This window comes from Lissotriton helveticus, chromosome 12 (genome assembly GCF_964261635.1).
Source record: "Lissotriton helveticus chromosome 12, aLisHel1.1, whole genome shotgun sequence".
Classification (NCBI taxonomy): domain Eukaryota; kingdom Metazoa; phylum Chordata; class Amphibia; order Caudata; family Salamandridae; genus Lissotriton; species Lissotriton helveticus.
Genome location: NC_136073.1, coordinates 132,076,750 through 132,103,871, shown reverse-complemented (window position 1 = coordinate 132,103,871; position 27,122 = coordinate 132,076,750). Strand labels below are relative to the sequence as shown.

The following is a 27,122-nucleotide window of genomic DNA, read 5'->3' as shown; positions in this document are numbered from 1 at the left end:
CAAATGTAGCTGTCTCGCAGCCCAATCCAGACGTCAGTTGGAGACAGGTTTTCAGGCAAATAGAGCAGTAGGTGCAGAGAAATGCTCACTCTCTAAAAATTGCATTTATAAAATAGTAAAGTTAAATCCAACCTCACCAGTAAATAGGATTTATCAATAAATAAATAAAGCTTCTCCTCTCTGATATGGAATTACCCCCCAAAAAGTATAAGGGAATACCCAATGCTAACCTATGAGAGGGGCAGACCTCACAGTAGTGAAAAATGTAATAGACTGTTTGGTACTACCAGGACATGCAAACTACCACAGTACATGTCTTACCTTTTACTTACATAGCATGATGCCCCTAGGACTACCTAGGGCCTACCTTTTGGTTAATTATATGTAATAAAATTGGAGTTTAAGGCTTGGCAAGTAGTTTTAAATGGCAAGTCGAAGTGGCAGTACACTGCAGCACAGGCACTGCAGTAGCAGGCTTGAGACAGGTTTGAAATGCTACTTCTTTGGGCGGCACAATCAGTCCCTGGGTATATGGTATACCACTTTACAAGGGGCTTTCAAGTCAATTAAATCTGTCAGTCAGGTATACTCCAATTACACACATGATTAGGGAAGAAGCATGTGCACTTCAGCACTGATTAGTAGCGATAAAGTGATCACAGTCCTAAGGCCAACAAAAAGATACAGCAAAATGTGTAGGTGAAAAGCAATAAGGTAGGGTTGAGGCCATCTTAAGAATGCAAGGTCTAACAAAAACGAACTAAGGATAACATGAGTAAAACATCAGGTTTCTCTACGGCATTTGGTGAGACAAGTGTGCCTTCTTTTATCTTCCATAAATGCAATCTTTCCCTGACCCCTTTATTATATAGCTCTTCAAGTAAAAAAGATAAAGCACTTACAAAGGAGCCTCAAATACTCAAAGATGGTAGACTTCTGTAATATGGGCCATAGACTAAAAGCAGCACGAAAACAGAGTGCAATAGGGTCCCAAAAACTTGAGTGCCACATGAGAGTATGCATGAAAACCTATCCTTTTCCAAACTAGAGATATACTCATGCAATTTTTGTTTTTAGGAGAGAATGTGCCTGCTGAAAAAAACATTATTTTAAAAAAGTGCATTGCAGAATACCAGGAATTTGCTGTGGGACACCTTGAAAACTTTCATACAGATTATTTGCACAAAACTTACAGTGAGTTGTTGTGGCCGAGTGGTTAAGGCGATGGACTAGAAATTCATTGGGGTCTCCCCGTGCAGATTCGAATCCTGCCAACAACGAGAACCTTTTTAACATCCGCTACAATTTCAGAAGTTAACCTTTAGAATTTCTTCCATGTCAGTTTTATAAATAGGTGGCTTATTTTGGTGTCACTATTGCCCTTTCACATATTTATTATCGCTACCCCTTTCATATCTTTGCTATAACTCTCGTCCTACATTAGTGCTGGTGCAAACACTTCAAATTATTATACCGTGGCTCTCTCAGTCATACCATTCATGCACTTGAAACTTACTTTACCAATAAAAGAAGCAAATAGAAAAATAAAACAAAAGTGCTTGCTGGATTAGGCAAACACACTTCATAAAACTGCATTTTCTTTTCTATTCTCCCCGTGTTACAAGCTTAACTGCTCCCAGTGTAATTTCTCTTAGCCTGCTGTCCCAGGAAGAGGATTTTATCTACAGGCTCTTTCCGTGTTTTTTTCCTAGTCTTTCTTTCCCTTTTCTTAGATTTGTAACTGTTCCTTTATGTGCTCTATTTAGGCGCCATTAATCTCATTTGAGCTCCTTGTACCTGCTGCTGTTTTCTCCACAACTCATACTGCCTTTTCCCTCTTTCTCTCTTTCTCTGAGGTTGGTGGCTACTTCCAAAGCTTCTGATGCCCCAATGTTCCTTCATCTTGTTGTCAGACGTGAATTGGAAAAGCAACCAAATTAACAAGCCTTTACCACTCATACATGGCAGAGTTTATACTTTAATTCAATGAGCTAAGAAAAGCGTGTTGTGGGGCCCCTACGAGCCATGGTGCTTGCTTCATCATAATCAGGCACGCAGTCATTAGCCACAGCTCTGATCATGGGTCACTGAGGTCAGTTTCAATAATTCCTCAAAAACCTAACCATGCAGTCCCCCCTAACTGTGTAGTTATCTTGCTTTACTGCTGTTTGTGTGATTAGCTGGGAGGAGCTCATGGCAGCATCCTCCCTATAAAAGTGTATATGGACCGCACATTAACTTTTTCTTGCTTCACATACAGATGGCTTGAGGAGGTACAGGGGAGATGCAGGTCTAATAGACAGAATAGAAGATCTGCGCCAGGTGTGTTTCTCTCTATTGGTGTCCCATCACAGGCCCACAAGTGTATGTGTGATCTTTCACTTCTGGCAGTTCACAAGCAGGCGGCCAGGAAACGGATTCAGCCTATCAACCACTGAGGAGACAAAGCCTTTGTATAAGGAATGAGGAAGCAATGAACACATTCAGCCTATCACAGGAGTTCCCTGAATGTTCCGAATTATAAATTCTCCATGTCACTGTATGTTATTGAGCCCAAGTAGCTCGCTGTGATCGTATAGAGGTTATTACTCTGCGTTGTGGCCGCAGCAACCTTGGTTCGAATCCGAGTCACTGCATTGTGGTTGGCAATGTCACGGCAGTTGGGTTTTTCTTTTACAGAATTACCAAATGTACCAGTTGTTTTTGTAAAATGTCTATTAAAAACAGATCCTTTAAAATATTTAAACGATCTAACGACAAATTATTTAAACACACATGATTATAAGATGTAGCTATATTGTACCTACAGACATAAATTATCGTTCTTGAACCTATTTGCGGTGGGGGGGATGGAGCTCTCCCCCATGCCAATCAGAATGCAGTTGCAGTTGAGTGACCTGTGTTGTGGCTGTCTAGAGGGAATGCACAAATGTAGCTGTCTCGCAGCCCAATCCAGACGTCAATTGGAGACAGGTTTTCCGGCAAATAGAGCAGTAAGTGCAGAGAAATGCTCACTCTCTAAAAATGGCATTTATAAAATAGTAAAGTTAAATCCAACCTCACCAGTAAATAGGATTTATCAATAAATAAATAAAGCTTCTCCTCTCTGATATGGAATTACCCCCCAAAAAGTATAAGGGAATACCCAATGCTAACCTATGTGAGGGGCAGACCTCACTGTAGTGAAAAATGTAATAGACTGTTTGGTACTACCAGGACATGCAAACTACCACAGTACATGTCTTACCTTTTACTTACATAGCATGATGCCCCTAGGACTACCTAGGGCCTACCTTAGGGGTTAATTATATGCAATAAAATTGGAGTTTAATGCTTGGCAAGTAGTTTTAAATGGCAAGTCGAAGTGGCAGTACACTGCAGCACAGGCACTGCAGTAGCAGGCTTGAGACAGGTTTGAAATGCTACTTCTTTGGGCAGCACAATCAGTCCCTGGGTATATGGTATTCCACTTTACAAGGGGCTTTCAAGTCAATTAAATCTGTCAGTCAGGTATACTCCAATTACACACGTGATTAGGGAAGAAGCATGTGCACTTCAGCACTGATTAGTAGCGATAAAGTGATCAGAGTCCTAAGGCCAACAAAAACATACAGCAAAATGTGTAGGTGAAAAGCAATAAGGTAGGGTTGAGGCCATCTTAAGAATGCAAGGTCTAACAAAAACAAACTAAGGATAACATGAGTAAAACATCAGGTTTCTCTACGGCATTTGGTGGGACAAGTGTGCCTTCTTTTATCTTCCATAAATGCAATCTTTCCCTGACCCCTTTATTATATAGCTCTTCAAGTAAAAAAGATAAAGCACTTACAAAGGAGCCTCAAATACTCAAAGATGGTAGACGTCTGTAATATGGGCCAAAGACTAAAAGCAGCACGAAAACAGAGTGCAATAGGGTCCCAAAAACTTGAGTGCCACATGAGAGTGTGCATGAAAGCCTATCCTTTTCCAAACTAGAGATATACTCATGCAATTTTTGTTTTTAGGAGAGAATGTGCCTGCTTAAAAAAACATTATTTTTAAAAAGTGCATTGCAGAATACCAGGAATTTGCTGTGGGACACTTTGAAAACTTTCATACAGATTATTTGCAAAAAACTTACAGTCAGTTGTTGTGGCCGAGTGGTTAAGGCAATGAACCAAAAATCCATTGGGGTCTCCCCGCGCAGCTTTGAGTTCTGCCAACAACGAGAAACTTTTTAACATCGGCTACAATTTCAAAAGTTAACCTTTAGAATTTCTTCCATGTCAGTTTTATAAATAGGCGGCTTATTTTGGTGTCACTATTGCCCTTTCACATATTTATTATCGCTACCCCTTTCATATCTTTGCTATAACTCTCGTCCTACATTAGCGCTAGTGCAAACACTTCAAATTATTATACCCTGGCTCTCTCAGTCATACCATTCATGCACTTGAAACTTACTTTACCAATAAAAGAAGCAAATAGAAAAAAAAAAAAAAGTGCTTGCTGGATTAGGCAAACACACTTCATAAAACTGCATTTTCTTTTCTATTCTCCCCGTGTTACAAGCTTAACTGCTCCCTGTGTAATTTCTCTTAGCCTGCTGTCCCAGGAAGAGAATTTTATCTACAGGCTCTTTCCGTGTTTTTTTCCTAGTCTTTCTTTCCCTTTCCTTAGATTTGTAACTGTTCCTTTATGTGCTCTATTTAGGCGCCATTAATCTCATTTGTGCTCCTTGTACCTGCTGCTGTTTTCTCCACACCTCATACTGCCCTTTCCCTCTTTCTCTCTTTCTCTGAGGTTGGTGGCTACTTTCCAAAGCTTCTGATGCCCCAATGTTCCTTCATCTTGTTGTCAGACGTGAATTGGAAAAGCAACCAAATTAACAAGCCTTTACCACTTACACGTGGCAAAAGTTTATACTTTAATTCAATGAGCTAAGAAAAGCGTGTTGTGGGGCCCCTACGAGCCATGGTGCTTGCTTCATCATAATTGGGCACGCAGTCATTAGACACAGCTCTGATCATGGGTCACTGAGGTCAGTTTCAATAATTCCTCAAAAACCTAACCATGCAGTCCCCCCTAACTGTGTAGTTATCTTGCTTTACTGCTGTTTGTGTGATTAGCTGGGAGGAGCTCACAGCAGCATCCTCCCTAAAAAAGTGTAGATGGACCGCTCCTTAACTTTTTCTTGCTTCACATACAGATGGCTTGAGGAGGTTCAGGGGAGATGCAGGTCTAATAGACAGAATAGAAGATCTGCGCCATTTGTGTTTCTCTGCATTGGTGTCCCATCACAGGCCCACAAGTGTATGTTTGATCTTTGACTTCTGGCAGTTCACAAGCAGGCGGCCAGGAAACGGTTTCAGCCTATCAACCACTGAGGAGACAAAGCCTTTGTATAAGGAATGAGGAAGCAATGAACACATTCAGCCTATCACAGGAGTTCCCTGAGTGTTTTGAATTATAAATTCTCCATGTCACTGTATGTTATTGAGCCCAAGTAGCTCGCCGTGATCGTATAGTGGCTAGTACTCTGCGTTGTGGCCGCAGCAACCTCGGTTTGAATCCGAGTCAAGGCATTGTGGTTGGCAATGTCACGGCAGTTGGGTTTTTCTTTTACAGAATTACCAAATGTACCAGTTGTTTTTGTAAAATGTCTATTAAAAACAGATCCTTTAAAATATTTAAACAATCTAACGACAAATTATTTAAACACACATGATTATGAGATGTAGCCTTATTTTTGTTTTTAGGAGAGAATGTGCCTGCTGAAAAAAACATTATTTTTAAAAAGTGCATTGCAGAATATCAGGAATTTGCTCTGGGACACCTTGAAAACTTTCATACAGATTATTTGCACAAAACTTACAGTCAGTTGTTGTGGCTGAGTGGTTAAGGCGATGGACTAGAAATCCATTGGTGTCCCCCCGCGCAGGTTCAAATCCTGCCAACAACGAGAAACTTTTTAACATCGGCTACAATTTCAGAAGTTAACCTTTTGAATTTCTTCCATGTCAGTTTTATAAATAGGTGGCTTATTTTGGGGTCACTATTGCCCTTTCACATATTTATTATCGCTACCCCTTTCATATCTTTGCTATAACTCTCGTCCTACATTAGCGCTGGTGCAAACACTTCAAATTATTATACCCTGGCTCTCTCAGTCATACCATTCATGCACTTGAAACTTACTTTACCAATAAAAGAAGCAAATAGAAAAATAAAACAAAAGTGCTTGCTGGATTAGGCAAACACACTTCATAAAACTGCATTTTCTTGTCTATTCTCCCCGTGTTACAAGCTTAACGGCTCCCTGTGTAATTTCTCTTAGCCTGCTGTCCCAGGAAGAGAATTTTATCTACAGGCTCTTTCCGTGTTTTTTTCCTAGTCTTTCTTTCCCTTTTCTTAGATTTGTAACTGTTCCTTTACGTGCTCTATTTAGGCGCCATTAATCTCATTTGAGCTCCTTGTACCTGCTGCTGTTTTCTCCACACCTCATACTGCCTTTTCCCTCTTTCTCTCTTTCTCTGAGGTTGGTGGCTACTTTCCAAAGCGTTTGATGCCCCAATGTTCCTTCATCTCGTTGTCAGACGTGAATTGGAAAAGCAACCAAATTAACAAGCCCTTACCACTCATACATGGCAGAGGTTTATACTTTAATTGAGCTAAGAAAAGCGTGTTGTGGGGCCCCTACGAGCCATGGTGCTTGCTTCATCATAATTAGGCACGCAGTCATTAGCCACAGCTCTGATCATGGGTCACTGAGGTCAGTTTCAATAATTCCTCAAAAACCTAACCATGCAGTCCCCCCTAACTGTGTAGTTATCTTGCTTTACTGCTGTTTGTGTGATTAGCTGGGAGTAGCTCACGGCAGCATCCTCCCTATAAAAGTGTAGATGGACCGCTCCTTAACTCTTTCTTGCTTCACATACAGATGGCTTGAGGAGGTACAGGGGAGATGCAGGTCTACTAGACAGAATAGAAGATCTGCGCCAGGTGTGTTTCTCTGCATTGGTGTCCCATCACAGGCCCACAAGTGTATGTGTGATCTTTGACTCCTGTCAGTTCACAAGCAGGCGGCCAGGAAACAGTTTCAGCCTATCAACCACTGAGGAGACAAAGCCTTTGTATAAGGAATGAGGAAGCAATGAACACATTCAGCCTATCACAGGAGTTCCCTGAGTGTTCAGAATTATAAATTCTCCATGTCACTGTATGTTATTGAGCCCAAGTAGCTCGCCGTGATCGTATAGTGGTTAGTACTCTGCGTTGTGGCTGCAGCAACCTCGGTTCGAATCTGAGTCACGGCATTGTGGTGGCAATGTCACGGCAGTTGGTTTTTTCTTTTACAGAATTACCAAATGTACCAGTTGTTTTTGTAAAATGTCTATTAAAAACAGATCCTTTAAAATATTTAAACGATCTAACGACAAATTATTTAAACACACATGATTATAAGATGTAGCTATATTGTACCTACTGACATAAATTATCATTCTTGAACCTATTTGCGGTGGGGGGAATGGAGCTCTCCCCCATGCCAATCAGAATGCAGATGAATGCAGTTGCAGTTGAGTGACCTGTGTTGTGGCTGTCTAGAGGGAATGCACAAATGTAGCTGTCTCGCAGCCCAATCCAGACGTCAATTGGAGACAGGTTTTCAGGCAAATAGAGCAGTAAGTGCAGAGAAATGCTCACTCTCTAAAAATGGCATTTATAAAATAGTAAAGTTAAATCCAACCTCACCAGTAAATAGGATTTATCAATAAATAAATAAAGCTTCTCCTTTCTGATATGGAATTACCCCCAAAAAGTATAAGGCAATACCCAATGCTAACCTATGAGAGGGGCAGACCTCACAGTAGTGAAAAATGTAATAGACTGTTTGGTACTACCAGGACATGCAAACTACCACAGTACATGTCTTACCTTTTACTTACATAGCGTGATGCCCCTAGGACTACCTAGGGCCTACCTTTTGGTTAATTATATGTAATAAAATTGGAGTTTAAGGCTTGGCAAGTATTTTTAAATGGCAAGTCGAAGTGGCAGTACACTGCAGCACAGGCACTGCAGTAGCAGGCTTGAGACAGGTTTGAAATTCTACTTCTTTGGGCGGCACAATCAGTCCCTGGGTATATGGTATACCACTTTACAAGGGGCTTTCAAGTCAATTAAATCTGTCAGTAAGGTATACTCCAATTACACACATGATTAGGGAACAAGCACGTGCACTTCAGCACTGATTAGTAGCGATAAAGTGATCAGAGTCCTAAGGCCTACAAAAAGATACAGCAAAATGCGTAGGTGAAAAGCAATAAGGTAGGGTTGAGGCCACCTTAAGAATGCAAGGTCTAACAAAAACAAACTAAGGATAACATGAGTAAAACATCAGGTTTCTCTACGGCATTTGGTGAGACAAGTGTGCCTTCTTTTATCTTCCGTAAATGCAATCTTTCCCTGACCCCTTTATTATATAGCTCTTCAAGTAAAAAAGATAAAGCACTTACAAAGGAGCCTCAAATACTCAAAGATGGTAGACTTCTGTAATATGGGCCATAGACTAAAAGCAGCACGAAAACAGAGTGCAATAATGTGGAAAAGTAAATTTTGCCATGTTCTGTGTCCCTACGTGTTCCCCATCTTATGTTATATGTGCATGATTAATATGCATATGTATTCCCTTATGATCGATTAAGGACGCAATTCCAGTTGTGTCCAACTCTAGTATGCCAATTTCCAGTTCTCGTGAAAGCTACGAGTATTAGGCCTATGTAATCTTCTGTTGCCACGTTTCACAGTGTGCACGTTAATTCATTGAATTGTCCCCGCTTCTAGGCCTCAAAAGGGCCCGGACTCAGATTCAGCTCCTGTCTCCTGAACCCTCGTTGAGGAGCGATACAGCCCCCACCTGCATCCCTGACCCTTCACTTACTTCCTGCCTCACAGTGCCCGGCTCGGCCTGGCTCTGCCTGCCAGTCTGCCAAGAGTATGTTATGATTCTAGTTATCAGTCCAGCCCTCCTTCTCTGCATTCCTAAGTTACTGAATCGCATCAATAGTTCAGTCATAGTCTAGCCTTTATGTCTCCATGTAAGAGAAATACTGTATTAATGGTCATTTAATATTCCTCAGCACGCACTACATGTAGAATAATGCATGCACCAGTCTTAGAGTCTGTTAGCCTTTACCCTGATAACTTTTGGATTCTATCAACATGTTCTCTAAACATCAGATACTAGATAGTGTTTAGGTACATGTCGCTCTGACTCTCCAGACTTTCGTCTCCTCTTCTAGCGCAGAAGTCATAGCCCCCAGTTCTCCCTAGTAATACGTCATTGCCAGCTTGCGCGCACCACTAGGTCAGAGGTCCCGGCTCCTTAGGTAGCCCCCTCCATGTTTCCGCCCCATTTATGACATATTCTGTTACGTTTACATCACATGTCTATGTACACGCCTCTTGTTACACCTACTTTATGCCTTATCTTTCGCGACTGCTACGAACTCCGCCCACTGCTACGCCTACTGTATTAACTGTAATGCAATTGTTTTAGTATATATATGTTATACGCTGTTATTAAAGTTACCCTTAGGCTCCCAGATCCTGCCCCTGGCAGCTGCCATCCTATCCCCGTGCAGGTTGTCCTGTTCCTGTCCTTTATGCTATATTAAAACCTGCAAACTCCAGCTACCTCGAATCTTGACTCTTATTTATTGAGCTATCTGTTAATTAATTATTCCGAAAAATAGAACAGGTATTTAATTATTTATTTACCACATAATGGCGCCCGAACAGGAACTTGCCCTTTCCCCACGCGCCGGAGAAGCCACGCAAGCCCCCTGATCCTCTGCAGTCGTGACGGAACCATCCTGCGCAGTGGCAGATATTTCTGCTTCAAGTATCCCTCAGGCCCACGGAGGAGACGGAGGTTGCGGTCCAGCATCCAGACGAGGCGGTGGAGGAACGCGGCGAGTCCCGACCAGAGCCCAAGCCGAGAGTCCAAGGTCTGAGGTATCCGGAGGCCCACCCGTAACTGAAGTCCGAAGTCCGTAGTCCGTCGTCGTAGCAGTCCAGTCCAGTCCGAGGCCTTCCGTTCTTGCTGCCCGGTGAGTACCGTTGCTGGGGTAGTATCTAGACAGGGTCAATTGATTTGTCTCTGGTCCGTGGGTTTGGGTACGCAAATCCAACACGAAGTGTCCACCTAGGTGGATGCGGGTCCTGACGTGTCTCTTTATGAGACCGGTATGTTTCGTACTGTTTCAGCAGTGCATCTAGTAATTCTAGTAAGTTATGTTCTCGAGAAATTCATGTGTTTCTGTCCTCAAGTATTCCAGGTAATGTTTCTGTCCGAACTGTTATTTTAATGTTATTTCATTTGTTTTCAATGTCGTGGTATGAGTGATCAGTCTCAAGTCATTATTGTGTTCATTGTGTATTGTACTGTGTCCAGATCCCAGTTTACGTCATGTGGTGTTGGGTTCAAATCAGGCCTACATACTCTGCTAAACTCTCGAACACCTTAGTATAGAAGTTGGCACGGACACTGGAAAAGGTAAAAGACAAGTTTATTAAGACCCCATGGGGTGGTGATACATTCCTACAGCACCCTTCGGTAATGTAAGAAGTAGCACACCGAACATCGGTGCGCGACCTCTTTTATATGGTTTAATAGCAATAAAAAGATAGGCGGTTACAAGTTACACATTTTAGGTACATATAAGGTCATTTTTGGAACGCAGCCAACAAGTGGGCGGAGTTTCAACAGCACTGGTCAGTTAGCATGAACATTCCTGAAGAGTGACCAATTGGTGCGTAATGCGCATGTGCGCTTGACCAGTACTAAAAATAGCCTGTTGCCGAGCAGACTAGTGACCATGGGTATCAAGAAAGGACAAAAGGGCACACTGACCACGAGGCAGCATGTTCATAGGAAACGGAAGTCGGAGGGATTCAAAATGGCCCCCGTTCGTTTTGGTCAAGTTAACAGAAAAGACCGTGTAGCTGTGCTAAACGCTAACTCAGGAGCTGCCAAAACACGACAGACGGCCCTTTTAGCGTTTAGCAAAAGCTACCTCATAGTGGGCGTAGTCAGAATGTTCATCCTCAATGTTAATAGCCATTATTTTCAATACTTCATCATTGATCAGTTTCTCTTGCTTGACAATAGCTCGTTTGGACGGAATACAGGCTGTGATACATACAGTACATAATGTAGGGCCACATTGAATACATAGACAAAGGAAAAATAATACTCCAATAAAAACACAGAGAATCGTTAATAATTTCCAACCCCAAGTACTAAGCAGGGTCCAGAACCAACCAGAAAAGGTCCATGTTCCATTTTCTGGGTGGATCTCAGCAGCTATCTTGTGTAATTTTGTAATCGAATCATATACAGAAGGTGAGTTATCTGGTACGTACACGCAACAACTACTTCCGATGACGCGGCATGCTCCACCCCTATCAGCTAGTATCACATCTAGAACCATTCGATTCTGGAGCGCCACAATTCTGGTAATTTGCAATTCCTCAGTAATATTTCCTAAAGCAGAGGCAGTTTCATTGGCAACGGCTTCCACTACACGTGTAAGCCGCCTTATCTTCCTGCTATTTAATGCAGCTCCCACGAATGAAAATAACCCCAGATTGAAATCTACATATTGTTGTAAAGTGGTATCAGTCTGGTCTATTTCATCAAGATCTATTGTTCGTTTCACTCTATTCAATATGAAATCATGGTACAAAACATAATCATTATGATACATGGGAGGAGCAATAAACACAGGTGGTAGTACAAATGCTACATAACACGTTCCTAACCAACCCAATGGTAGACGATGGTATCCCTTATTTCCACAAATGAAATATGTGTTACGTGAAGCTACAAAAGCAATTCCAGTTGGTGTATCAAAGGTAAGTGTAATATTACATTCACTGCGGCCTACAGGGATTGTACCTTTATTTCTAATACACAAATCTGCTTTTGTATCGATGACTGTTATTATGTGCATGCTCGTCACATTTGTAAGTCTTTGATTCGTATATACACGAGGTGTAGAAACATTGTCCGGACGATATTCTTCCCATTCGAATTTAGTTCCTTCAGCGTGTCGATAGCCATCTTTATCGTTATAGCATATTTTATTCAACCGAAAAAGTAATCCACCTTTCGTTGGCCATCGCAGAGTAAAAAGAAGAGTGTACCAAGCGTGACAAGAACCATTATGAGAAAACGGGAGAGGAATGAGTGGTGTTCCTCCTTTCTTCTGGTGTCCGGGCAACATTCCACATACCCAACAATTGGAAGTGTTGGTCATGTTATGAGTATGATGTAGAATCTTAATAAAGCTGTTATTCAAATAAGTCTGCCTATGTCTTTCTTCGTGAAAAGGCAGAGTGAAATGGAAATGTTCAGACGGACTTGGAGTGGTGGGCAGTAAATGTTCTCGTACAGGAAACAACAGTTCTATAGTCCAGGCTAATACTGCGATCACCACTACGGTCAAGACAAACAAAACAGCACCAAGAATTCTCCCTCTTCGTGTCGAAGGAGATGCCATAATTCACAAAACAATACTCTTCAAAAGCAACACTAAGCGAGAAAAATTAAAACGATGGTTCTGAACCGAGGCTGCCGTTGATTTGTTCTCCGGGATTCAAGACGGGTGTCGCTACACTGGGCAGAACTGATCCCCCCCCCTTGATATTCCCGGCTTCCGTTTCACAAACCTCAGAGCGGTTACCAACCAGTTTCAAAAACACAAAAGGAATCTTATTTCCTGGGGCGTAGATTGTACTTCACTTTATCAGAAACAACGTGGTCCGGGAAGGCTCCCTCCAATTCATCAGGCGTGACAGCTGAGCTCTTTTCTGTATCCAAAATCTTTCTGTAGTCGGATAGCACCACAGGGCTCACCAGATCCGGAGAGACACGTCGGCAGTGCGTTGAATGAATCCACCGCTTCTTGTTGGTGACTCTCACAGCAGTTCGCGTAGCCAGCAGCACTTGCTCAGGGCCATGCCATCTCGGTTCCAAACTGCTGGATCGCTCAAATATTTTGACCATCACGTGGTCCCCAGGACGGAGATCGTGAGCCTCACCAGCGGAGTTATCAGGGAGCGACTCTCGAACCTGTTGATGAATAGAAAGCAAATCATTTGTTAATCGTGCCAGATAATCGTTCATCATTATACAAGGCATATCATGTATCAAACGAGGTTTTGGAACTCCCCAGATATTCATAGGCCTTCCAAACACTACTTCATAGGGTGTGAGGCCAGACCGAGAATGGGGCACTGATCGAATGGACAGCAATGCCAGAGGCAAAGCGTCCGGCCATTTCAGAGATGTCGATGCCACTATCTTTGCTAGCTTCAGCTTCAGAGTTGCATTATATCTCTCCACTAAACCTGCTGATTGCGGATGAAAGACAGCATGGAATCGTTGTTTGATTCCCAATCCTTTCAGGACATATTCCACTACTTTTCCAATGAAATGAGGGCCATTATCACTCCACATAAGTTTACAAACACCATAGCGCGGGAAGTACTCCTTGAGTAGCACCTTAGCTGTTGTCAATGCTGTATTGTCTTTCGTAGGGTAAGCCTCAATCCATTTGCTGAAGGCACACACCACTACTAGGACATACTTGAGATTATTACAGCGTTCCAGCTGGATGTAATCCATTTGTAGTACTTCGAATGGTGCAGTAGGTGGAACAAACCCACCTTTAGGAGTATGAGTCCCTTGTCCAGGATTGTGCTGCAAACATATCAGACAGGTCTGCACTACTCTCTTAGCCGTGCTAGCAATGTCAGCATTTTCCCAAACTCGTGTAAGCAATTTAGTAATTGCGAGAGCTCCAATGTGTGCCAGTCCATGTGTCATTTGCACCATTGTTTGTAAATAGGCCATGGGTAGTTTCCATCTCTCCATATCTTTACTACGCCAGCAACCCTCATCATCCAATACTCCCTCGGTGGCCCATTTCACAAGTTCTGCCTTTGATGCTGACTTCTGTATATCGAGTATTTCTTCTCTAGCATCATGCCACCGCTCAGCTTGTGACTTTACCACATACATGGGGAAATCATTTTGCAGCATAGCGGTCTCTCTCGCAATGCGATCTGCAAAAGCATTGCCCTGTCCTATTTTGTCCGTCACCTTTTTATGTGCACTGCACTTGACTATTGCAACTTCTTTGGGCATAACAGTGCATTCAGGAGATCGCGTACCAATTCTCCATGCATGATGTGTACTCCGTGTGAAGTCAGGAATCCTCGTTCCTTCCAAAGTAGGCCAAAATCATGCACTACTCCAAAAGCGTAACGACTATCCGTGTAAATGTTCACACACAGTCCAGCACTTAACTCACATGCCTTCGTTAAGGCTATCAACTCAGCCGCTTGAGCTGATTTTTGGGGTATCCGTGCTGCTTCTACCACAGTCTTAAGTGTCGTGATCGCATAAGCTGCGGAAGTCGTACTATCTGGTAACCTCACACATGACCCATCAACCCACAGTTCCCCATCTACATCTGGAAATGGCGTATCCTGTAAATCGATACGACCCTTTGTCTGTTCCTCAGTCAGAAAAACACAATCATGTTGTTCTTCCTTCTGGGTCTCAGCAACAGGATCCGGCAATAAAGTAGCAGGATTTAGTGTTGCACATCGTTTTAGTGTGATGTGCGGCGCCAACAACGTTAGCTCATATCCTGTCAGACGGGCACTAGTTAGATGCTGTGTTTTCGTTTGATTCAGTAACGCATCTACCGCATGGGGAACTAGCACCAACAATTTGTGTGACAAAACTATTCCCTCACTTTGTCGTATCGCAACTGCTGTTGCTGCAACTGCTCGAAAACATCCAGGCAATCCTCGAGCCACAGGGTCGAGTACCGCCGAGAAGTATGCACAAGGCCTCTGTTTATCTCCGTGTGTCTGCACTAACATTGACAATGCACACCCATCCTTCTCGTGTACATATAATGTAAAAATCTTCGTGTAATCAGGTGTACCTAACACTGGTGCAGAACAAAGAGCTTGTCTCAATTGTTCAAAAGCATTCTGACATTCATCCGTCCATTCAATGGGAATCGGTGTATCTTTAGACAACAATGCTAACAATGGTTTAACGATATGTGAAAAACCCAATATCCATTGCCTACAAAAAGACGTCAAACCTATAAAGGCGCGAACGTCCTTCTGAGTGCGAGGGACTGGAGTATCTAGGATTGCTTGAATTCGATCTGGTGTCAATGCACGGCCCTCCTTAGACAAAAGATGACCGAGGTAGGTCACCTTTGGTCTACAATATTGTAGTTTTTTCTTCGAGACTTTATGATTATGCTTAGCCAGGAAGGAAAGCAAGGAAAAGGTACTCTTCTCACATTGTTCTGGCGTGTCTGCGGCAAGTAAGATATCGTCTACATATGTTTATGTTTATGTTTATGTTTGGGGGGTTTTATATAGCGCTCTATCGCTCCGAGGAGCATCTTGGCGCTAGGTTCAATTTGTGTGGTTCGTAGGCAGAAGGGAGATGTAATAGCCCCTAGAGTAGATATTAGACCTGGGTTTTGCAGGTGGAGGCAGTTAGGTTATAAATCCAGGTTTTAATGGTTTTCCTGAATTTGCTCTCGCAGGAGATTTCGCGAATTTGAGGTGGAAGTGTGTTCCAGGCTCTAGAGCCTTTGACCGCCAGGGACTTTCCCCCTCTAGTGGCCAATCGAAACTTTGGAATGGTCATTAGGTTGGCCGTAGCAGATCTTAGTTGACGTCCGGGGTGGTAGCGATTGAATTTGTTAGTCAGGTAGGTAGGGCCTCTTTTGTGGAATGCTCTGAAAGAGATGATCAATAGTTTGAATAGAATTCTCTTTTGGATAGGGAGCCAGTGGAGGGTGTCAAGTGCTGCGGATGCTGAGGATTTTCTTGGCATTTTTAGCACCAGCCTTGCTGCAGTATTTTGCACCATCTGCAGCTTATGTAGGAGGGCCTTGTTGGCACCCACATACAGTCCGTTACAATAGTCCAACCTAGATGTAATCAATGCCACCGCTACCGTTTTCCTTGCTGGTAGGGGGAGGAAGTCAAAGAATTTCCGAAGGCTTTTGATGATATTAAAACAGGAGCCAGCTACTTCACTGGTCTGTTGTTTGAAGGATAGTGCCTCGTCAATTTTAATTCCTAAATTTCGGGCGCTCTTTATGGTACTCGGAGGGGCTTCAGCATTAGGTGGCCAGCAGGTTTGGGGAGAAAACAGATTATTTTTCCCAAAGGGTAAAATTTCCGTCTTTGCAGTGTTGCATCTCAGGTGGTTTGTGTTCATCCACTCGAAAGTGGCCTTCAGACAATCTCTGAGGGAACGTTCAGCAATTGCCGCGTCCTCATCTAGGATTACAACTAGTTGAGTATCATCGGCATAGGCTATTGAGCTGATAGCAAAAGAGGAGATAAGTTTCATTAGGGGGACCATATATAGGTTAAACAATATGGGGCTTAAGCTAGAGCCCTGAGGTACCCCAGATTGGACTTCTCTTGCCTCAGAGTAATGCGGACCTAGGAGAACAGTCTGTTTTCTTTGTCTGAGGAAGTTGGTAAACCATTTCAACACGGTGCCCCCTATGCCTGCACTACTCAGGCGATGAAGTAAAATATCATGGGACACCGTGTCGAATGTCGTACATATTGAATGAGAACCACTCCCTCTTGTAAGTCAAAGGAATCAAGCTGTCTTTTTAATGCCTGACTATAAATGCTAGGACTTTCAGTATAGCCTTGAGGAACTCGACAGAATCTGTATGATTTATTATTTAATGTAAAGCCGAATAGATATCGACTGTCAGGATGTACAGGAATCGAAAAGAAGGCGTTCTTCAAATCAATGACTGTAAAAGTAGTTGCCGTCGGTGGAACCAACGTAAGCAATGTGGTGATGTCAGATACCACTGGATACTGAGGCACTACTATCTTGTTTATTTCCCTCAAATCAATAATGAAACGGTAAACTTTAGCATCTGTATCTCTTTTAAGGATCGGTAAAATTGGACTATTGCAAACATTGTAAGGAACTTCCTCGACTACTCCTGCCGAAATCAAATCATTTACAATGTGTATTAAAGCAAGTTCACCTTCTCTAGAAATCTTATATTGAGGGACACGTGGCAGAGATACTCCCTCCTTTACAGTAATACGCACTGGGGGAATTATCATTCGTCCTACATCCGTGTCAGAAGTGGCCCACAACGTTTTTGGTAAGGAGGCTAATACTTCAGATTCATGGAGAAAACACACTCGCTCAAAGTCTGGGTAATTCTCATTCAGCACAACTCGCACTCCTTCTGGGGCACAGCGAATAGTAGCTCGAAAGTGTTTTAACATATCGAGTCCAATAATATTATCGGGTGTATTTGGGGACAACAAAAAGGGACAAGGGGCAGCAAATTTATCAACATGAAATGCAACTGGTTGAGACAGTGGGCTAGAAGTAGGTGTTCCATCGAACCCTATTGCTGTAATTATCTCGCCAGACAGGGGAGCCCTTGGAACCAAGTATTTGGACAAAGCGCTACGAGTAGCTCCTGTATCGACCAGAAATTGATCAGTAGAACCCAAAACATGTGCTTCTATGTATGGACCCCTCTGATCAACTGGTACCTCAACCGATTCCACACCCCATCCTACGCAATCCTATGCGTAATGCTCATCCCGTGCTTCAGCAGGACCACCCTCATTTATCTGATATTGATTGCGGTTATCAAACGTATTATAATCTGACTGACCACGACCCCTTGCTCCATATCCTCCACGATCGTTCGTGCCATAACCTCCTCTTGACCCTCCATAATAATTCCTAGATCTCCCACTTCCTCGTCCCCTCAAATTACGCTGCTCTCGAAACACCGGACAGTCTGCAATCCAATGCCCAAACTGTTTGCAGTATGCACATTGATTCACAGAAATGTCAGAACGAGGGGAAGGAGCATTACTGTATGATCCTCGCCCTCCTCTATTGTTCCCTCTCGTAGCCTGAACCTGAGCTAACATTACCTTCGTTTTCAAATCCTTCGCCTTCTTGTCACTACTTTCTTTCGCCTCTAATTCCTGTCTTTCATAATATTGAGCCATAGTCAATAAAGAAGCAGGGGTTGCGGTGGTCCATGAACTTTCACTCGCTTTTAATCGTTTCGCAATCTCCGGTAGGAGATTAGCTACATACTTATCAACGAATAGATGCCTGCCAGTATCTTCTGTCAATGATTGACCACTGTAATCATGGAACGCTTCCTCGAAGCGAGAGAAAAAATCGGAAACTGATTCATCCGCTTTCTGCTTACACGAGGCTAATATAGTCCAATCAATCTTTTTAGCGGGAGCAAGAGTCTTTAGTTTTGTTAGTATGGCCCCTGGAAGGTCTAGTATTAACTGACACGGCTTACATGCTGGTTCTCTATCTAAATCAGCCTGAACAAGATCTTTCCAAGTGGCCCCGAGAGTCGTGAGGTCATCAAACCTACGAATCACTCTCCACATATCAGGGGGCAATATCAACCCGAAAAATAGATCAATATCAACTAACGTCATGATACATGAAGAAATTGCACTTTCAACATTTTCATAAAAAGCCGCAGGGTTTTTACGGGGATCAGGTAAAGCATTCTTAAGCGCCATGACATCTGCTCTATTCCAAGGCGTATAAACCCAATTATATACAAAATACCCTTTCGCATCTTTAGAACTTTTATCATCATCTGTGCCATCCCCTTTATGAGGGACATATAAAGGCGCAGCTTCTCGCATGGGTCTAACATTAATCGCAGCGATCTTATCTGTTTCAAAAATAGGGCATTCTTTGGATATCCCCGTCGCTCCGGACGCAGACGAATTCTTCGACGTTCCCAACTCCCGTAGTCGTATCGCCTCATTTCGTAGTTGAATCAAACGCTTGAAGAAGTCGTCCGCATCTGAAAGAACAAAAAGACCTTTACGAAAATTCTCACGGCCCTCAGATATCTCCTTGGGTTCTAACTCGAGAGAATATTTTCTATACCGCTCAACAACTTCATCTCCAAAATGATCTAAAAAATACAGTCGTTCCTTATCAGGCCACTGTTCCATTTTTACAGCAATGTCAGAAACAGTAACAGTATTAATATTTAGTTTTCGTGCCAACGAACGTAATTCCGCAGTTCGTTCCGCATGTAACCTGGTACGCTGTGTTCGATCACTATCCTCGTCTGATCCCTCGCTCGGAGCCGTGGGTGCGACGTACGGAGGCGGACAACGATCTAGTAATGAAAAATCATCCGTTTCATTAGTAAGGACTGGATAGAGAGGACGCCTGATAGGGAATTGACCATTAACCTGTAAATTACGTTCTCGTCTCTCCCTCTCTTTCTTTTCCTGTAATTCCTTCTCCTGTAGCTGTAAAGCTTTGTCATGTGCAGCCTTCCGCTGCACTTTCTCCGCCAAGGCTTCCTCACGCTTCACTCGTTCACGCACCTCTTTCTCCCACATACGCACACAATCAAACATATCTTGTCTAGACCTTCGCTGAAACAAACACTGCTCTACATACTGTACCTTTCGAAGGTCAAACGACCCATATAGTGGCCACTGTAATTCACGATCAGTTTTAGTATACTTATGCCATAATGTACTATACATTATTGGTGGAATACCGAATTTGACATACATTTCACGATTTGGAGTCCCGTCTGGGGGAGCCGGCTGTTTTGCACTTAATCGATAATTGGTACCATTTTCAGAACAGCACATCCTACGGAGTGTGCTAAAAACAGGCATGTTTCAAAAAGTACCACGAAAACGTGATACTACAAAAATGCCACCTAACACGGTGCACTGTTCAAATCAAATAAATCAGAGAAATATCCCTACATGCCTGCCTATGTGAGGTGCACTTCACATATTCAAATTCAAATTCAAAGATTCAAAAACGTTAGCTAACAAATTCAAATTCAAATTCAAAGTTTCAAAAAGCCACAGTAAGTGTCAGTAGACTACTTCACCACTCAAAAGCTTACCAAATATTTTCAAACGTCCAAAGTCCAACTGCCAAGTTCTGTGGTCAAATCAGCCAAAACGGCACATCACGACAATCCAAGATCAGAATCTCAGTCGAGGACCGGCGCCACCTGGAAGGTCAGATCGGAAGGAAGGGAAAACACACCGTGGGTGCCGGGACTCGGGTCACTCAATGGCAGCGATCGCGTCCATGGCGAGTTTCCTAACCTTCGTCACGACCTCTCCTTCGGGCATCCGAGTCGCCGATGAGTCCCTTCGTGGTCGCCAATTGTGGTGTTGGGTTCAAATCAGGCCTACATACTCTGCTAAACTCTCGAACACCTTAGTATAGAAGTTGGCACGGACACTGGAAAAGGTAAAAGACAAGTTTATTAAGACCCCATGGGGTGGTGATACATTCCTACAGCACCCTTCGGTAATGTAAGAAGTAGCACACCGAACATCGGTGCGCGACCTCTTTTATATGGTTTAATAGCAATAAAAAGTTACACATTTTAGGTACATATAAGGTCATTTTTGGAACGCAGCCAACAAGTGGGCGGAGTTTCAACAGCACTGGTCAGTTAGCATGAACATTCCTGAAGAGTGACCAATTGGTGCGTAATGCGCATGTGCGCTTGACCAGTACTAAAAATAGCCTGTTGCCGAGCAGACTAGTGACCATGGGTATCAAGAAAGGACAAAAGGGCACACTGACCACGAGGCAGCATGTTCATAGGAAACGGAAGTCGGAGGGATTCAAAATGGCCCCCGTTCGTTTTGGTCAAGTTAACAGAAAAGACCGTGTAGCTGTGCTAAACGCTAACTCAGGAGCTGCCAAAACACGACAGTCATGCCTCTGTTCTCAAAATTACGTCAGTCAGTTAAGAACTAGAAAAGGTCTGCTCGAGGAAGCAGTTCCTGTCCCGCCTAGGGACAGTCCAGGTCATTTTATGTATCAAAAGCATGGCATAAGTGCCATATTATATCTAGATTTATGGGTGGAGTACACCAAGGAATTAGAAGAAAAGTATAGATGGCCCGTATCAGGTACGTGGGATGCCGAGTGCATCATGCGAGTAGAAGAAGCATTATGGAAAAAGAAAGCCAGACAGTCACAGAAAGATGCCATCGAGTTATGGCGCAAAGAATCTCATAAAAGAACCGAAAAAGAAATCAGAAAGTCAGAATTAAGTAGAGAATCCTCAGAAAGAGCCCAAGAAAGGGAATTAATTGAAATAGGTGAACGAGTTAAAACCGAACAGTCAGACAGACAGAGGAATGCCCTCATTAAGGGTATGTATCCTCTTCTTGCCGAGGGCTTGCCAAAAGCAACCCCGGAGGCATCCAGTAATTTTCCGCCACCATTAGTTCCGACCAAGTTACGTCACAAACCGACCGCAGCTGATATTTTTCTTTCGTCCTATTTGGACGACACAGTCCCAGAATATGCAAATCCTGCTCCGCCAGCTCCTGTAAATAATGTAATTTCTGCTCCTCCAGCCACCGGGGCACCCGTTACGGTACCCCCGGTCCAGCCTACAGTACAAGTACCCGCTACATCGGTCACTCTGCCAGCACGAAGAGTATCAGTCGACGATTCCAGTTTAGGGGCCGCGGGAGGAGGTCCCCCGGGTACCCCGCCACCACACAAACGTGTAACGTCAGTCGAGTTACATGAACGTGCGTTACAGCGTACGCCCAAATATCAGTCCGTTGCAGATATCAGATGAGCTCTTACTGAATGCCGTTATGATCCAGTCCCAGGCGATGATAATATGGTTGTATATTCATTACGTGTAAGACGGGTGACCGAGTATTTGGACACCCTACCGAATATGAAAGAAGATCTAGACAGAATATATCGTTTCATTCATACAGGAACAGACCCAGAAAGTATTGGCGAAATCATGTCATTAAGGAAAGCTGAGACCCAGCTCATGCTATTAAAGTTTCTAATTAATTGTTTAATAAGGGAACAAGATTATCCGACTAAAGATCCGATCGAAATGAGAGTTCTGACAAAATGGAGTGATCATATAGCCGAGGGAAGACACAAGACACTCAGTAGTATAGAGAGTATGTACAAGAAAATTCGTAAGGAAATAATAAGGTTACACAAGAAACGCAAAGCAGCACAAGTAAGCGAGAAGGAAAACGACTCTCCTACCGAAGAGGTAGACGACGAGAATCCTTCCAGAATAGCGTATGTAGGTAGAACTAGACTTTCCGACCGACATTCACGTCTAGAACACAAGAAAGTTTTCCCTTCTCCAGCACCAGAACAAGGTTCTCTAGAGCAAGTATTTCAAGCTACCGATCACATTCTGAAATCACGAATCGGTTATAGTGAACTTAGTACCATGCATGAACAAGAACTAGCCCGATCAGCAGTCCGATGGGCTACTGATTCTACCACTTTTCCAGAAGAAATAGTGGCACAAATGTTTCTGAAACTGCCCCCAGCCGAGCAGCGACTGGTGGGTATGTATATGATCCAACACCTCATCACTCTGTATGAGGATCAGCATTCCGATCCAGGTCCGTTACATGATGTTCTGAACGAGTTACTCCAGTATAGATGGAAAGGTCTAGGTACCGATTTAATTAGTATCATTCAAGAACAGCACCACAAATATAGAACGTTCCTGAATCCGCATTTTGTTCACGTCTCACCTCCAGAAAGTAAACCGTTTTACATAGACAGACAGCATCCGTTACGAGAAGTACACCCAGTTAGGACAGCGGGTGGTGAAATGCAACGAGTATTTGTTTACACCCCGATTACAAAAATGGAACTCTTAGAGATGAAAAAGTTAATTCCCTGTCACGACAAAGATCCAGCAGGGTTCCACCGAGAATTAAAAGACATGCTCCGTATGGGAGAATACACGTATCCAGATATCATTAAAATGTTAAAGGTTCTGTTGCCTGCGGGCGCATATGAAAAACTCAAAGAAAAAGAATGGGAGGTGGGAGAGAAAAAGATAGATTGGGCAGCTCTAGAAGCTGAAGAAAATACACGTGTACCAGGTACCGGTCTAGGAGACAAGTGTAAAGAATTACCCGAACTGTTAATACAAGTTTTGCCAAGGTTACTAGCCACGAAAAAGGAAGACTGGGATGCAATCTCAGCCTGTAAACAGAAACCAGACGAAGACACTAGTGATTTTTATTCTAGATTCGAAAAATGCTTCAGTATCAACAGTGGTTTGAAGACGAGTAGCGAGTCATACCCTCATCTTTTTGTTACTAAACTAGTCGAGAATTCAAGTCCACAAGTTAAAAATCGAGTTTTGAAAGTCGAGAGTACATGGCAAGCTAATACTCCGTCCCAAATGCTTCAGATGCTCCAGTACCACCAGAATAGAATCAGAGAAGAGCAAGATCATGAAAGGAAACGTATGAAAGACACGAAAATGAAAGTATTAGTTGCACAAACTGTTCCACAAGACAGTCAGAAGAGGGGTCCGAATCAAGCCAGTCATCCTGCAGTTCCCGTTAAAGGGACCTGCAATTATTGTAAACAGCCAGGTCATTTTATAAACGAGTGTGCAGTTCTGAAACACAACATAGCTACTGGTAAGACTAAAGAAAGACCACGTCCGCCTAGACAAGAACAAGTTTCACAGACTTCTCAATTACCACAGAATGCACCACAGACAGTTACAGTACCGCAGCCTATAGCTGCAACACAGCATGTTACACAGCAAATGTACCAGTATGCACAGTCCGAGTATCCAGAGTATCAGCAGTATTCATGAAACAGCCTAGAGAGGGAGGTAGGCTTGCCTCTCATCGAGATACCTGTAGATCAAGAGGGTCCCTATGTTCACAGTCAAGTATTAGGGAAAGACAGAAAGTTTCTGATTGATACAGGGGCAAGTAGGACTACTATCAGTCATGACGAGGTTCCAGGGGCTCCGCTCTCAGGCTCTAGAAATGTTTCCCTTGGATTTTCAGGAAAGCCAATAGTTAACGAAATTTCCAAACCAGTTACTCTAGAAGTAGGTCCATTGTCCCGAACTACTGATTTACTACTTACGAAATCATGTCCAGAAAATTTGTTAGGCATTAAGACATTAAAAGAATTAGGTGCAGTTATTTGCTGCTCCCCAGAAGGAATACGTTTGTTTTTACGTGACTTTAAGGGTCACTATGTATTACGTGATTTTGATCCAAGATTACTGAATGTCCCGCAGCATCTATGGGCACAAGGTCCAACTGATGTTGGTTTTATGCAAATCACACCCCATCGTGTGACTCTGAAACCAGGTGTAGTGTTACCACGAATCAGACAGTACTGATTGCCACCTGAGGCTGTAGCAGCCTTATCCAAAATTATTGACGAGCTTATTGCTCAAGGAGTGGTTGTAGAAACTGACTCCAATGTATGTAATTCTCCTATCATTCCAGTCATGAAACGTACTGATCCAAATGCACCTCCAGTATATCGATTAGTGATTGATCTTCGAGAACTTAATAAATGTATCATTCCCCAGTACCCAGTTGTTCCAGATATTTCTTCCCTATTGACAGCCATTGATTCTGAAGCCACATTTTTCACAGTCATAGACCTCAAGAACGCATTTTTCAGTGTCCCCATTCATCCAGACAGCCAGTTCCTTTTCGGATTCTGTTTAAATGGAAGGAGCTATAAATTCACACGAGCTCCTCAAGGTTTCACAGAAAGTCCTAGTATTTACAGTCAAGCACTTAAAAGACAACTAGACAATATTCACATGCCAACTGACACTGCCCTGCTCCAGTATGTCGATGATCTACTGATCACAGCCCGTTCTGAACGTGACTGCGAGCGAGCGTCACTTACAGTTCTGTATTTCCTAGCCGAGATGGGGCACAAGGTGTCCCCTTCGAAGCTTCAATTCTGTGTCCAGCAAGTGATCTACTTAGGCCACTTGCTGTCCAAGTGGGGTAGGCAGTTGACACCAGACCGTATCCAGTTGATAGCGAGTCTTCCACAGCCCAAGACACAGAAGGAGGTGCGAGCTTTTATTGGCCTCACTTCCTATTGCAGACAATGGATTCCTCAGTATGCATTTCTAGCCAAACCACTGATACAGTTAACGACACAGGAGGCAGCCGTATCGACTGTCCTCCCTTGGACATCTGAACATACACTTGCTTTTAATGAATTAAAGAAAGCCTTATGTCAAGCTCCTGTTCTAGCTACACCGAACTACAGTAAGCCTTTTACACTTTTTGTCACAGAACGTAATGGTACTGCATTATCTGTTCTCACACAAGATCAAGCAGGGCAATACAAGCCTTGTGCTTATTTTTCGAGCACACTAGATCCAGTAGCCCAGGCTCTGCCTGCGTTCCTCAAGTCAGTTGCAGCCACAGCACTAGCTATCAGACAAAGTGATTCCATAGTGTTAGGACATTCCCTGACAGTACAAGTTCCACACTCTGTGGAAGTTCTTTTAAACCGAACACAGACTCAGCATTTGACTATTGCACGTTTAACAGGTTATGAATTGACACTGTTCCAGCCACACATAGAAATCAGACGCTGCAACATCCTGAATCCTGCTACACTGTTACCGTCAGTTACTTCAAATCCTGCCACACATGACTGTGTGGAAGTAGTTAACACTATGACCAAGCCAAGACAAGACTTGACAGACATTCCATTACCAGATCCCGACCTGACACTTTATGTGGATGGTTCATGTATGAGAACTAGTACAGGAGAACTAGTAGCCGCGTATGCAGTGACTACTGAAACCGAAGTTATAGAGACACACCGTATTGACACCTTGTCCGCTCAAGCAGCAGAGCTAGTCGCTCTGACCCAGGCCTGCATACGTGCCAAGAACCTGAAAGTTAACATATACACAGATTCACGTTATGCATTCGGAGTCGTACACGACTTTGGAGTACTCTGGCAAGAAAGAGGTTTTATGACTTCTCATGGAACCAAGATTCAGCATGGTCTCCTCATTCAAGCCCTGTTAGAAGCAATACATTTACCGACAGCTATCGCTATCATGAAGTGCAAAGCACACACGAAAGTCACTGATATCATTTCCCAAGGTAACGATCTAGCAGATCGAACAGCCAAGCTCACAGCCCAGACTCCAGACATTCCAGTTAACACGACACAGACATACACTCCAGATCCGACTACATGTATGACAGTTAAGGATCCTACACAAGATGTCATAGACATACAGTTACATGCTACTCCCGATGAAATAAAGAAATAGTCCGAACAAGGAGGGGTCCAGACAGATCAGGGATGGTTGACGAAGGGAAAAGCCACATGGTTTCTCCCCGACTCAATGGTTCAAGTCATTATTAATACCGCACATAGTCCTGCACATTTAGGAGAAAAAGCCATGTTAGACAGTATCCAGAACATTTGGTTCAACAAACATTTACGAGCTGCAGCTAAGCAGAAAGTCCGTACCTGTATGATATGTTGTCAGTTCAATCCAGGTAAAAGTGTCCCGGTGGAACAAGGGGGATTCCAGCCTCCTGACCACCCTTTTGAAGTCCTCCAGATGGATTATATTCAGATGGAGCGATGTCGAGGTTTCAAGTATGTCCTTGTAGTTGTATGCGCTTTGTCCAGGTGGACAGAGGCATATCCAGTCCCAGATTACACAGCCGCGACCACTGCCAAGCAGTTGGTTCGTGAATTCTTCCCCCGTTATGGACTCCCTAGGGTCGTGTATTCTGATAACGGCCAGCCATTCTCATCTGAACTAATGAAGCATGTTTCCCTTCTGTTAGGGTATCAGTGGAAGTTTCATTGTGTACGCCATCCTGAAGCAGCAGGTCTCGTAGAGAGACATAACCAGACTCTGAAAATCCGCATTGCCAAAGTCTGTAAAGAGAAAGGTGTAGACTGGCTAGTAGCTCTGCCAGTCGCCCTATTTTATATGCGCATGGTCGCACATTCCAGATCAGGTCTGTCCCCTTATGAGGTCGTATTCGGCCGCCCCCCGAACATGTGGGGTACACCTAGACCCCGAAGTATTACAGATGTTTCCAGTAATATGCTGACAGATTACCTAGCTTCCTTGATGTCTGCCCTACACTCTTGTCGTTCACAGGTTGCCGCTGCATTTCCAGACAATACCGAG

At 43.4% G+C, this 27,122-nt stretch overlaps 3 non-coding genes across 3 annotated transcripts; all 3 read left to right on the top strand.

The window, feature by feature from the left end:
* Positions 1 to 1,198: 1,198 nt before the first annotated feature.
* Positions 1,199 to 1,280, top strand: TRNAS-AGA (transfer RNA serine (anticodon AGA)). The gene has a single exon. It is a non-coding gene; the product is annotated as a tRNA-Ser (tRNA).
* A 2,845-nt stretch (positions 1,281 to 4,125) lies between these two features.
* On the top strand, positions 4,126 to 4,207 carry TRNAF-AAA (transfer RNA phenylalanine (anticodon AAA)). Its single transcript has one exon. It is a non-coding gene; the product is annotated as a tRNA-Phe (tRNA).
* A 1,652-nt stretch (positions 4,208 to 5,859) lies between these two features.
* On the top strand, positions 5,860 to 5,941 carry TRNAS-AGA (transfer RNA serine (anticodon AGA)). Its single transcript has one exon. It is a non-coding gene; the product is annotated as a tRNA-Ser (tRNA).
* Positions 5,942 to 27,122: the final 21,181 nt, after the last annotated feature.